Consider the following 13,375-nt stretch of genomic DNA (forward strand, 5'->3'; position numbering starts at 1 on the left):
CCAAATATTTATTTATAATAAATTTGTTATTGGAAAACACGATATATTAGTTAAAAAACGAGGGTTGGAACAAATATGACCGACAAAATAATGGAAGGAAATAATTTGGTATCGTTTTATACAATTGAAACTAAAGATTACTCGCATGTGGATTATCCAAAATAATTCTTTTTTTAATCCGGGTAATGAGATAGAAATCAAATCAATTATTAGATCGTTAAATACAAAATCCGCTGCTGGACATGATGGGCCCTCAAGGGGTCGGAGTGTGCAATAACTGGTGGCTTTACCGGGGAGTCGGGGTCCGGCTCTTGTAACCCATAAGGGCGGTGGTGCGCTGGGAGATGTTAGCTCCGTCCAAAGGGTCCAACCTCCGACTTCGGTCAGGTGTGGGCTGGATACTGGGCTTCGGCCCAGGCTAATTGAGAGGGACCGGGCAAATTGGCCGCCTCGGCGGATTGAGTAGCCTGCTGGGGGGCTGCGGGCCTCCGTATGAGGGCGCGAAGGACCCATCTCCCGGCCTCTTGGAGCTCCACCGGGATCTCCGGTGCCGGTTATGCGGGCTGCTGCGTGACCGCCGTTCCCCTTTAGGAGCTCTTTCCCAAGGGCTTGGCTCCCTGCCTTTCTAGGTGGGGTGTCGGCCGGAGTTGCTAGAGCATCCGTTCTCTATCCCGCTGCTGTGTGCGAAGTGGCGGGCTGGTCGTCCCATTGTTGCACCTTCTGCTGGGTTGAGCGGCTTGCGTCGAGGGTGCGACCATCAGTAGTGGGGTTCTGCTACCCATGCTGGTTTTGTCACCTGTCCGGGCTTGTGGACGCTCGCGTAGGGCATTCTGATGATAGGCCTCTGGTGGTGTGGTTCTTATCTTACCGGTACACCGGGCTATAAATTCTGACAACATGCTGGACATGATATCTTAAGCGTGTCTTTACTCTTGGGTCTCACGGATTATATTAGTTTTCATCTAGAATATTTAGTTAATCTCAGCTTTGTTAGTGGAATATTTCCGGATTATTGTAAATTGGCAAGCATAGTACCTATATTTAAATCCGGAGATAAAACGTTACCTGCTAACTACAGACCTATATCCATCTTGTGCCACCTCTCTAAAATTTTCGAGAAATGTGTAAAAATTAGAATGCTCTCATATTTAGGAAAAAAACTATTTTATCGAAAAACCAATATGGTTTTCAAGAAGGTCTAAGTACTGATGACGCGCTTTACAAATTTACCAAAAATATAACGCGTAATATTGATAAGGGTCATTGTGATATTTATGGATTTAGCCAAAGCGTTTGACTCAATTAGTCATTACAAACTATTGGTCAAATTGGAAAAGCTGGGTTTTAGAGGTGTAATTCTATCATGGCTCAGAAGTTATTTATACATGAGGAAATCTCGACTAAGGATTAATAAAACACAAAATAATGATAACATAATTAGCAACGGGGTTCCCCAGGGAACAATTTTGGGCCCCATCTTGTTTTTTTTGTATATTAACTCTTTATGTGATCAAAACTTGTCTGGCCTGATTACCTCCTTAGCTGATGATACGGTATTGCTGTTCTTTGCTCCCGATTGGCAAACTACATTTTCTATAGCTGAAAACTATTTAAATTATGTTAAAACGTGGTTAGATAGAAATCTTTTAAGTCTGAATATTAGAAAAACGAATTATATAACCTTTTCTAAGCATTCATATAATCTCCCGCTATAGGGAAATTCGATTAAAATCCATTCGTCGAATTGTATAATGCGCGCCAATTGTAATTGTTCTATTCTAAACAAATGTGAAATCAACAAAATATTTAGTTGTTTATATTGACTCTAGACTAAAATGGGATATTCACATTGAATACATAGTTAAAAAATTAAGATTTATACCTTACAATCTATTTTTTACGAAATATTTTGCCTTATACGACACTGAGAAATGTGTATTTTGCCCTTGTACAGTCATATCTGCAATACGGTTTTATATCTTTGGGCAGTGCCCTAAAATCGAATTTATCACTTTTGACTAGGATCCAAAATCGAATCATTAAAATTTGTATGAATAAACCGATATACTATCCTTCTTACCTTTTATATAAAGAGTACCAAGGTTTTAAATGTTGATCAATTGTTTAATCTTGCCAATCTAGTTTTTGATTACAAAAATTTAATTAATTATACTTATAGTAAACATAGGATTAACTATTTAACGCGATTTCAGTAAGATAACAAAATTGTTCCGCCCAAAGTGTCCAGTAGTCACGCGTATAATCATGCATTCTCATATGGTGTACATTTAAAAAGGGTCTTTTTTTTGCTCGGAAAAGTGTTTTTTTTTTCAAAAACTATTTATAGTACTGATTTCAAATTTGGAAGGTCAATTCTCTATACCGGGGGACATCAGTTTGAGAAATTTGAGCGTTTTCGGTAATGTTTTTCACCAATTTTGAAAAATTATTTTTCGACCACTAGGTGCGAGATAAAAAATTTCTATTATAAAGTTGTAGGCCGTCATCGAAAACCCTTAAAACTTGTTCACTCGACGAAAAACAACTTATTTATCAGTGAAAATTCGAGCTTGAAAAATTTACAAGTTGGTGAAGCCAAATTACGATTGTTTGAAACGATAATTGAAAAGGGAACAAGTCTAATACAAACGTAGTAGAGTTTTCACACTTGAAAAAATGTACACGTTTGGTTTTTAAATGCAGATATTTTATTCACATAAATTTTTACAAAACATTTTCAATAATATCACCATTGGCTGCAACACAGGTTTGTGCGCGGACAATTAAGTTCTCAAACGCTTTCTCTACCGTTTCTGGTGGGACGTCTCGGCAAGCACTGATTATTCGTCTAATGAGTTCCTCCCTAGTTTCAATGGGCGTGGCGTATACCTTTGCTTTAACGAATCCCCAGAGAAAATAATCCAGCGGTGTTAGGTCAGGTGACCTTGCTGGCCAATGCACTGGACCATTTCTCCCTATCCACCTTTCAGGAAACTCGTTGTTGAGGTGCTCAGTTACTTGCCGGGAAAAATGCGGAGGGGTGCCATCTTGCTGAAACCACAACTGACGTCTTTCAGCCAATGGAAGGTCGTCGATTGCGTCACTCAGTTCGTTCTGTAGAAAATGTAAATACCTTTGGCCGTTGAGGTTCGTCGGCAGGAAAAAGGGACCAATCAAACGGTTTCCAACAAGTCCAACCCAAACATTGACCCGTTCAAATTGAACCTGGTGATGATATTCAAAACCCCAATGTGGGTTGATGTCAGACCAAAGATGGCTGTTTTGATGATTAAAGGGCCCATCTCTAGAAAATGACGCTTCGTCGGAGAACAAAACATGACGCAAAAATTGTCTATCTTCTTGGACAGCATTTAGTAACCAGTTGCTAAATTCATAACGTCTTTGATGGTCTCCGTCAATTAGTCCTTGGTGGAGCGTAGCTCTGTATGGGTGATAGCGATTCTTACGAAGAATTTTCCACACACGATTTGCAGAACAACCCAAATCAGCAGCGGCGTTAGCGCAACTGTGACGAGGATATGCCACAAAGTACGCGAGTACATTGTTCTCGAAGTCTAAATCCGGTTGACCCAATCCGCGAAACCTAGGTTGCAAGTGACCAAATTGATTGAAATCGTGAATTGCTCGTCTTACTGTATTTACAGATGGTGCTCCATTTGGATGTCTTTCTGCGAAGATTTCAGTCACTCTTCTAAGGTTTTGCGCTGCTTCTCCATAGTAAATGGCAACTATCTCGGTACGCTCAGCTACTGAATAACGAGGCATTGTTCGAAATATTATCAAACACTGATAATAATCTCCCAAAGTTTTCCTTTAAATACCCAATGCATGTTTAGGATTGACCTATAGCTTCGTGTTTTTTAAATCCGGTCGTTTTTTTAACCAAAGTTTCAACTGGATTAGGTAATTCGGTTTCAATTATCGTTTCAAACAATCGTAATTTGGCTTCACCAACTTGTAAATTTTTCAAGCTCGAATTTTCACTGATAAATAAATTGTTTTTCGTCGAGTGAACAATTTTTAAGGGTTTTCGATGACGGCCTACAACTTTATAATAGAAATTTTTTATCTCGCACCTAGTGGTCGAAAAATAATTTTTCAAAATTGGTGAAAAACATTACCGAAAACGCTCAAATTTCTCAAACTGATGTCCCCCGGTATAGAGAATTGACCTTCCAAATTTGAAATCGGTACTATAAATAGTTTTTGAAAAAAAACACTTTTCCGAGCAAAAAAAAAGACCCTGTATAACCAATTACCAAGTTCAGCTAGAAATCAGACTTCATTTGCATTGTATAAAAAATTAGTTAGAAAATGATTGTTTGAAAATTAGGAGTATGATTTATGTAAACTGAAATTATATTGACGTGTTATTCTTTAAGATATATTGCAATTTTTTTAAATATTGTTATTAGAATTGTAAAACAAAAAAAACCCCACGGACAAGTTTTCTTATGTGGGGATATAATTATGTTCATTTATTTAAATATTAAATATTTATTTAAATTTAAAAAACTAGCTACAAATAAGAAATATATGAACCATTTTAGTTTTTTTTATATATATTCAATTAAGTTTATACGTTACTTACTTTTTAACCATAAATATCCATATACGAAAATAGCGATTATCAATTATATTTAAAAGCACTTGTTTGTTTTTTTCAATGATAAAGTATATCACAACATACTATAAAAAAAGAATAAAATATATTAAACATAGTTAATTATTACAATAGATTGAGTGAATATGTACTTCCTTTGAATAATAGTAGATGGTTATTTATAAATAAAATGTGTAAAAATAAAATTCAGATACATTTATTCGTATATTGTCTTATCTTCTAATATGTAAGATATCATTATTAAAATAGCGTATACTATAGATATTTCGAGCTCTACGCGGGTCAGTGTGTGGAACCTCCGGCATCGCAAACGGATAGCATTTGAACTGCTTTAGTTCTTGTCTGGACACCATGGTCTAATGTGACCAGCCTTTCCACAACCGTGGCAGGTTACCAAGGGAATGAAGTACTATCGCTGGAGACGAAGAAAACAACCCGTATCCGGATGGTTCTTACAATTGTTAGAATAATAATAATAATCAACTAGACTAATACTGTAGGTGCCACCTTGGGCTCACAGTTTCGAAATGAGACCCACTGGGCCTACTTTAAAACCATTATAGCCGATGTGTCCTGATTTCTGGCAAGATTTGCAGGTGGGAGTGGAACTAGCAGATTCCTCTGCTTCTTTAACTACTAGCTCGTTAATGAAGAACACATCGTCCGCCAAATCCTTTAAATTATCGTGACTATTAATTTGAACATCATCCTTCAACTTGCGAAGTACAGTCTGTTACAAAAGTCTTCGACAAAGGGAGTTTTTGCATTTATCTTAAATTTTCTCGAAACGTGTAAACGATAGAAAAATGAAACCAGAAGCAATTTTTAATACTTTTTATTTTTTTAAGGTGATTTCGTCCAACCCAACATGCAACATATACCTCTCCCTCTGTATTGCAAAGGTTAATCGTGGTTAAATTGATAACCTGTAATTTACAAAATTTACATTGAAAAGAGAAAAAAAAATAATCTCTATATGTCTAAGAATTGCAGTTTCGAACTGATCGCCCAACAAGTTTTCGACTTGGCTATAGTCTATAATGCAATAAATAAAGTAAAAACAAAACAAAGCCGTTCTTGGGTCCAGTTCGCCCATAGAGATGGATGACCCGCGCAATAGCTGGCCGCTTGGTAGACTTTCAATGATCACAGTGTACACCAATGATAGCGCAATTTCACGTCCCGTATTCACCTCGTTTTTATTGGGCGATACAAACGAGCTTTCTTCCATTTCAGGAAACAAACCTTTTCTTTAAGAACCGATCATTGAAAATAAAGACAAATAAGTTGGTACGATCTTGCTTCAGCTTAGAAATAAGAGCGAGTTCTCCGTCCAATGCCAAGGACTTGAGGCACACTTCCTGAGACTCCAAAAAGCAGGGCTTCTTAAGTGGAGTCTAAAAACACAATTTTGAGACGTGGGCTTTTAACAACCCAATCGTGGTCCGCTCTGACCACTTGACTTGGTTACCTTAATTAAAACGCCACATGTCTTAAGGTCAACATGTGTCGCGAACATACTACGGGCAGTCCAAATGAAACAAGACGAATGACGGTCAGAATACACACAATCCTCCTGATGTGTAATTTACACTTATTTGTAACGGCTAGTCATACTTGGAAAGCATCGAAGATTCCTTCGATCAGTGTTACTCTTATTTTTTACTTCTGATCACACTTATTTGTTACTACTAGTCAGCCGTTGAGTGTCACACTTATTTTTTTCTGGTTATACGACAAAGACTAGTTCAATCAGTTTCATACTTATTTGTTACGTTGAGTGTCACACTTATTATTTCTGGTCATACGCCGAAGACTAGTTCGATCAGTTTCATACTTATTTGTTACGTTGAGTGTCACACTTATTATTTCTGGTCATACGCCGAAGACTAGTTCGATCAGTGTCATACTTTATTGTTACTTCTGGTCAAACGTTGAAAGGGCGGCGCACTCTGAACGGCCTTGAAAAACGCTAGAGGGAAACGGGCGCGTAGATCTCTATAAACATGCGGATTTACAATGTTGGAAATTGTGGGGGTCCGTATACGCTGCCCAAAAAACCTTACTTAGAATTAAAATTAAGGAACGTTTTTGCAACTCTAGGTTAAATGTTAACCACAGCTATTAAAAAATATAACGACGTTCATGAAAATCGGACTTCAATTAAGGAACTATATGTAGATTTTTGGCGAAAATATAAAACCACGAAAATTGGGGTCCCGTAAATTACCCTGAAAACTATACTTAAATTTAATATTTACTGATATCACCGAAGTTGTAGGTCCGCTGAATCCTAACCTATCTAATTATATTTTTTTTAATTTTAAATAGAATATCTACCACATAAAGCCACATAGCCAAATTCTGGCTACGCCTCCGCCAGTAGGTAACTTACACCCTGATAGAAGATGGATCTACTGCTAATTAATTCTTCTATTTGACCTTAGATTCTAGGGAAGGGCACAGGGGGCACGTACCCCCCGAAACCTATGGTTCTAAAAACAATTTACGTTTTGTTTTACTTTTTTTCAATGTGTGCCCCTCCCGAAACTAAATCCTGGCTACGCCCCACAGTGTTTCGAAAAGCCCAAAATGCGGCAGAAATTAAAAAATTACCAGACACATATAATATTTACATATTTATAACCAGGAAGTAAACAGGAGTAACGTAGCACCAAAATTTTAATGCTGCGCCCCCTAGCGACGAAGTTAGCTTCCCCCTAGGAACACAGGGTTAACGTTGGTGAAATTCGATAGCCCTTAAAGAGTTTAGAGAGTTGACAAAAATTCACGGTCGTAAGTCTTACCATATACTAATAAAATTAAGTTTTAGGGTTGGAAAAGTCCATTTTAGAGCATGTTCACACGAGATTTCTTCCGAAACACGCTAGTGGATACCCAATATTTTTCGAACGTTTTCTAGTAAACGTTTCATTATATCCATTCCATAAATATTTCCGGTTTCCCTTCGCGACAGTTGAAGAAAGTGGAGTTTTAATATTTAGAAATTAGTAATAAAATTCCTAGCCAAAATTTGGCTAAAACGAATAACAGAAGAAAAGCCCTACCGTTATTCAAATTAGTATTACCCTAGCTTATACTAATTTGCAAAAAATATATTATAGAAAACAGTTTAAACAGGGAAAACATCACTTGATAATATACAAAAATTATGTTAACAAATATCTTAATTGCTTATTTTTTTTAAATATATGAAGCAAACATAGCTATTCAATATTTTCAGTTGCTAAACGCATATTGTTCAGAAAATATTTGTCGTTTTCATTACACAATTCTATCTCGTGTTGAGAATTATTTAAACTGACTGGATAAGGTGGTTCATTTGGTTCTTTAAGTAAATCCATAACGGCTCTCGGAAGTGGAATTTGTTTTTGCTTTTCTATTCTTTTGCTGAGGGAAATGTTCGAAATAATGGGATCACTTGAATCCAGGGCTCGATTAAATATATCCCGTAAATTTTCAATTCTAGATGTTTTCCTAGAATGCATTTCCCTGTCTCGACGGTATAATTTATTACGGGACTCACCCGCCTGTTCACTTAGAACTCCTATAGGTAAAGTGGACTGCTGAATAATTATTTCACCATGAACAAGGATTTTATGTAGGGTTACAGGCAAATTAAACCACTTATAATTGTCAACGTACTTTTTACTTAATTCTAGACAACACTGGCCAAATTTTTCGGTATCAATGGGAAAATTTGAGGATATGGCACATAAAATTACGTGCAACCCCTCCACAAGCCAGCGTTCAATGGAAAGAATTTCTACAAATATTTCTTGATTTGAAGGCGAAAAAGCCCTTCTGGCCGTGTTTCCATCGTTGCTCGTGCCAGACCCACCAGGATTAGGAAAGTCTACCCTTAATGATAACTTCTCCCACATCAAACGTTGGATATCTTGTTTTCTTTTAATAAAGGTCGGGTTATTAGCTCCCCCCTTAATGCGCCTGGTCTTTAATCCATCAACGATGCGGTACCCCAAATGTAAGCAAAACTCCATAAACCGTATCCAGGCGTGCAATGGACTCAGTCCATATCGTAACAGAGTTCCATCTTTCGGTAAAAAGTTTTGACGATGAATGTCGTTAAATTGGGTAGGTATTTCCCTGCAGATTGGGCAGCGTTGCTGAGACGAAGCACCTGATAAAATACTAAGCACTTTGCCGTCGATTACAGTAAGATGAAGACTGTACGCGAATGACACAGATATGCCCGAAATGTTTGAAGTGAAGATCTGCAGTTGTTCAATTTGTTGTTTTACCCAATCACTTTCTGCTAATATAGATTCCTTGGATTCTTTAATAAATTGAATTCTTAGGGGCCGACAAAAGCGTACTGACTGTGGGGTTCTGTTTTTCCAGACGGTATGTCCATATTCTGATCTTAGGCTCAAAGGAATAATTGTGGTTACAAAAAGGCAGGCATCTCTAGAGTCGATAGAGCTACCGAAGCTCTGTTTATACCGCGATTGACCGGTGCTTCCATCAAAGCCCCAAGAGACTGAAAGAGTTAGATGTAAACTTTCCTGATTAATGTCCTTTGTGTACCTGATGATAAATTCTCCTTGAAGATTTAAAATCCGGTCTACTGTGTGGTCTAAAAGTTTTTGAAGAGAAACGAACGGTATCGTTTCAGATACATACACAACAGCCGGCCTGAAGAACTTTATAGTAAGGTGGGAAGAGAGAAGAGCCATGAGATAAATCAGTTTGCCTGATCATATTATAGGTGTTTACTGATAAATCGCCATCTAAAATCAATGCGAGAGCTTCTGTGTCAGAACAAGACGTTGGCACATCCTTGGGCATTCTTTCGGGTACAGCTGATGCTGAATTCGAACGGTTCATCAGTTTTTGTAAGCCCAAGGTCAATCCAGTTTCTCCTTTCCGTTCAACCGCTACTGCTGCTGCTTTTATGATTTTTCAGCGGGTTCGTCTTCCAATAAGGATGCTAACTCACTAACGTGAACTCGTTTTGTGCGAGCAGATGCAACCGAAAATTCGATAATTGGCCTTCCTACAACAGGAACTCCTAAGGGCGTATTTGGATCAGAATTAGTAACAAGAGTTTCAGGAATTTCAAAGCTGTCTGCAACCAGACGTGGTGCTTCCTCTCAAAGTAAGCCATCACTCTACCAGCTTATTTCCACCAACGGTTAAACGGTTTTTTTTTCGCTCTTAATCGCTCTGCGTAGAATTTCCATTTGAAACTTCGAAAGGTTTTCCTTTATTTGATTTCCAAGTAAGATTCGGATACTCGAAATACAGTCACCTAGGTTTTTGTGTTAATTGAAAATTCCAACCAATTCCCTTTTAGTAATGGGAACTCTCGGGTGGCTCTTATCAATTGAATTACTGTTGGTTGGCGAAGAACTTAAAGAAGGTAAAATATTACTACTGAATGAGGCGTCGTTTGTTATTGTTGCGTTGAAAGAGCGGTCGTGGCGAACATTGCCAACAATTTTACTTTGTGGGTTATCCATATTTGAACAAACACGTTATTCAAATAAGTGAAAGCGCATTAAATTTAAAAGTAACTTTCGGTTTTTAAAAAAACACACATTTTGGCGCTTTAAATATTGTTTTCTCGCTTCAATTTGTTTTCTTCTTCAGAAAGCAACTACGACCTACCAAAATGTCTTCGGTAATGATTTTAAACAGTCATTGAAATTCTACATAAATAGCGATACTTGTGGGGTAACCGGCTCTTTAGTACAAATATTTAAAATGATATCGTTTTTTTTACAAAAAGATGTACCTTAATCTTTTATTCTATTTAAGATCGTTAAATTTTTAATAAAAGATTCAGGAAGTGTAATGCAATTTTACTATATTGCAGTGTGTCAGAATTTATATCCCGGTGTACCTAGTAACAGAGACCATACCACCGGAGGCCTATCATCATAGTGCCCTACGCCAGCGTCCACCTAGCCCGGACAGGTGACAAATCCAGCATGGGTAGCAGAACCCTACTACTGATGGTCGCACCTTTGACGCAAGCCACTCAACCCAGCAGAAGGTGCAGCATTGGGTGGACCAATCCCCACTTCGCACACAGCAGTGGGATTTAGAATGGATGCTATAGCAACTCCAGCCGACACCCTACCTACGTAGGTAAGGAGCCAAACCCTTTGGAGAGAGCTCCTTAAGGGGAACGACGAGCACACAGCAGTCCAAGTAACCCGGCACAGCTGGCACCGGAGATCCCGGTGGGCCCCAAAAGGCCGGGAAACAGGACCGTCGTGCCCGCATATGGAGGCCCGCCGCCCCACAGCAGGCTACCCAATCCGCCGAGGCGACCAGTTTGCCTGGACCCTCTCCGTTAGCCTGAACCGAAGTTCAGTATCCAGCACAAACCTGACCGAAGTCGGAGGTGGAGATACGACCATTTGATCAGAGCTAACATCTTCCAGTGCGCCACCGCCCTTATGGGTTACAAGAGCTGGACCCCGACTCCCCGGTAAAGCCACCAGTTATTGCACACTCTAACCCACTTAGGGACTTACTATATTGCAATAAAAAATTGATTTATAGCGTTGATAACAGATTAGAACCTCATCAAAAAAGTCTTCAGAATATTACGCGATTATGGCTTTCAGCCAACGATATTTACTTTTAATTGACATCTGCCAAATCGTATTACCCAAATTGGTATGCATGAGTTGCTTTACCCGCTGATGAAATTTATAGCCAAGTATGGCGGTTTCAGCCTAGATTTATAGTAATATTCTACAAACTTTTCAAGTCAACTTTCTTCAACGGTCGCGAAGGGAAACCGGAAATATTTATGGAATGGATATAATGGAATGTTTACTAGAAAACGTTCGAAAAATATTTGGGTATCCACTTGCGTGTTTCGGAAGAAATCTCGGGTGAACATGCTCTAAAATTGACTTTTCCAACCCTAAAACTTAATTTTATTAGTATATGGTAAGACTTACGACCGTGAATTTTTGTCAACTCTCTAAACTCTTTAATGGCTATCGAATTTCACCAACGTTAACCCTGTGTTCCTAGGGGGAAGCTAACTTCGTCGCTAGGGGGCGCAGCAATAAAATTTTGGTGCTACGTTACTCCTGTTTACTTCCTGGTTATAAATATGTAAATATTATATGTGTCTGGTAATTTTTTAATTTCTGCCGCATTTTGGGCTTTTCGAAACACTGTGCGCCCCTAGAATAAATCCCTTCTCTAGCAATAACCTTTCGTTAATTTATTTATTTATTTGGATTTAGTTTTTAAATATTCGATTATCAATACTACCAAGAGCCGTCGAATTTAAGCCCCAGGGCCCACCAAAGCGCTATTCAATACACTACACAAACCCGAGTCAAGAGTGGCGAATGACGATTCTGACGAAGCAAACAAAATTTAAACTTTAAAATTATCTTGACTTTTGTAATTTCGCGACAGAAATAGGTTTAGGTATGCTAAAGTTTTCTAGCCACTTCTAGTGTGTAGCGTCTTCTAGAATTGAAAATTCATAAATCCGGGAGTAGTTGGTGTTTTGCGCGTATTGTAATAATGAAGACAGTAACTCCAAAGGGAAATGTCGTCTGCTGTGTCGTCCGCAGTTAGCCTTCCCGCGTTCTGTGACCGTGACGTCACGATTCCGTTGATCAACAAAATAACCGGCTCTATGGATTGTTTATTTCGTTAAGTCTCCGACTACAAACGTGACGTCAAAACCGGAAGTGAACAAAATCGTTTAGTAACGAATGTGCATTCAACGGTTCTTCAACCGTTGCTGTTTCTGAACGTGGCCACTGTAGAGTGGAAGAAACTATTTTGGGAGGGGTGATTCCATACTATCTTTTTTTGAAAATGTATTATTATTATTGTATTATTATATTATTTTGTTTATGAGGGTGAAAAGATGTTAATATTAAAAATAAGTAAAGGGCGCATTACCTTTAAGGCTTTCTTTGGTTTAAAGCAGAAATTTTGTATTTGATAGAATAATTTTATAAAAAAAATTAATTTTGATCAAATTTTTAAACGTCACCCTATTTGGTTAAATTTTATTCAATTCAATTCAATTTTATTACTGGATATATGAAGATACAATAATCAGGGTTTCTGGGGTTAAGTCGTCTAGCGACTTGTGCCCCACTTCCATAGGGGGAAAAATAAAAATAAAAAATAGAAATTACACAAAAGCAGTTAAAATTTGTATAAATTATTTATTGATTTTCGAAATTCGACCCGACAGATTGTTGCCAAATACCTAAAAAAAGTACTAGTCGCACAAACTTAAGCGTGGCTCGAGAGTACAGAGGAACATTTTGGACGGGGCCCCAAGGGGTTGTTGAGGCAGATTTTCGAGTGACAATCGTAAATTATTTAAAATACGGAAAATTTTCCGACTTACAACATTCATACTTTTTTCGAAGGTAGACCCTTTTTGTCTGGTTGACTTCCACGATAAAAGTAATTATACTGTAAATTTCATCTTCCATAATACCCCGATTGGAATTATTTTGAAAATTCAGTGTCAAAAACGGTGGGGGTCGCTTGTTCGCATCGGTAACTTTAGTTTTATTTTCGACACTCGAAGCGACAGAAGCTATTTTTTCTAACACAAACTTCCGAACTAGGTATGTTCTAAATTTATAACAATGGTTACAACGTTAATAGGTTAGTCAGGTTAGTTAGTGAAGGGAGCTGTTGGCGCGCGTGGCTTGCAGGGCTTGCCACCACCCTCCTACG

The sequence above is a fragment of the Leiobunum rupestre genome, chromosome 8, assembly GCF_980474605.1.
Source record: "Leiobunum rupestre chromosome 8, qqLeiRupe1.1.hap1, whole genome shotgun sequence".
Classification (NCBI taxonomy): domain Eukaryota; kingdom Metazoa; phylum Arthropoda; class Arachnida; order Opiliones; family Sclerosomatidae; genus Leiobunum; species Leiobunum rupestre.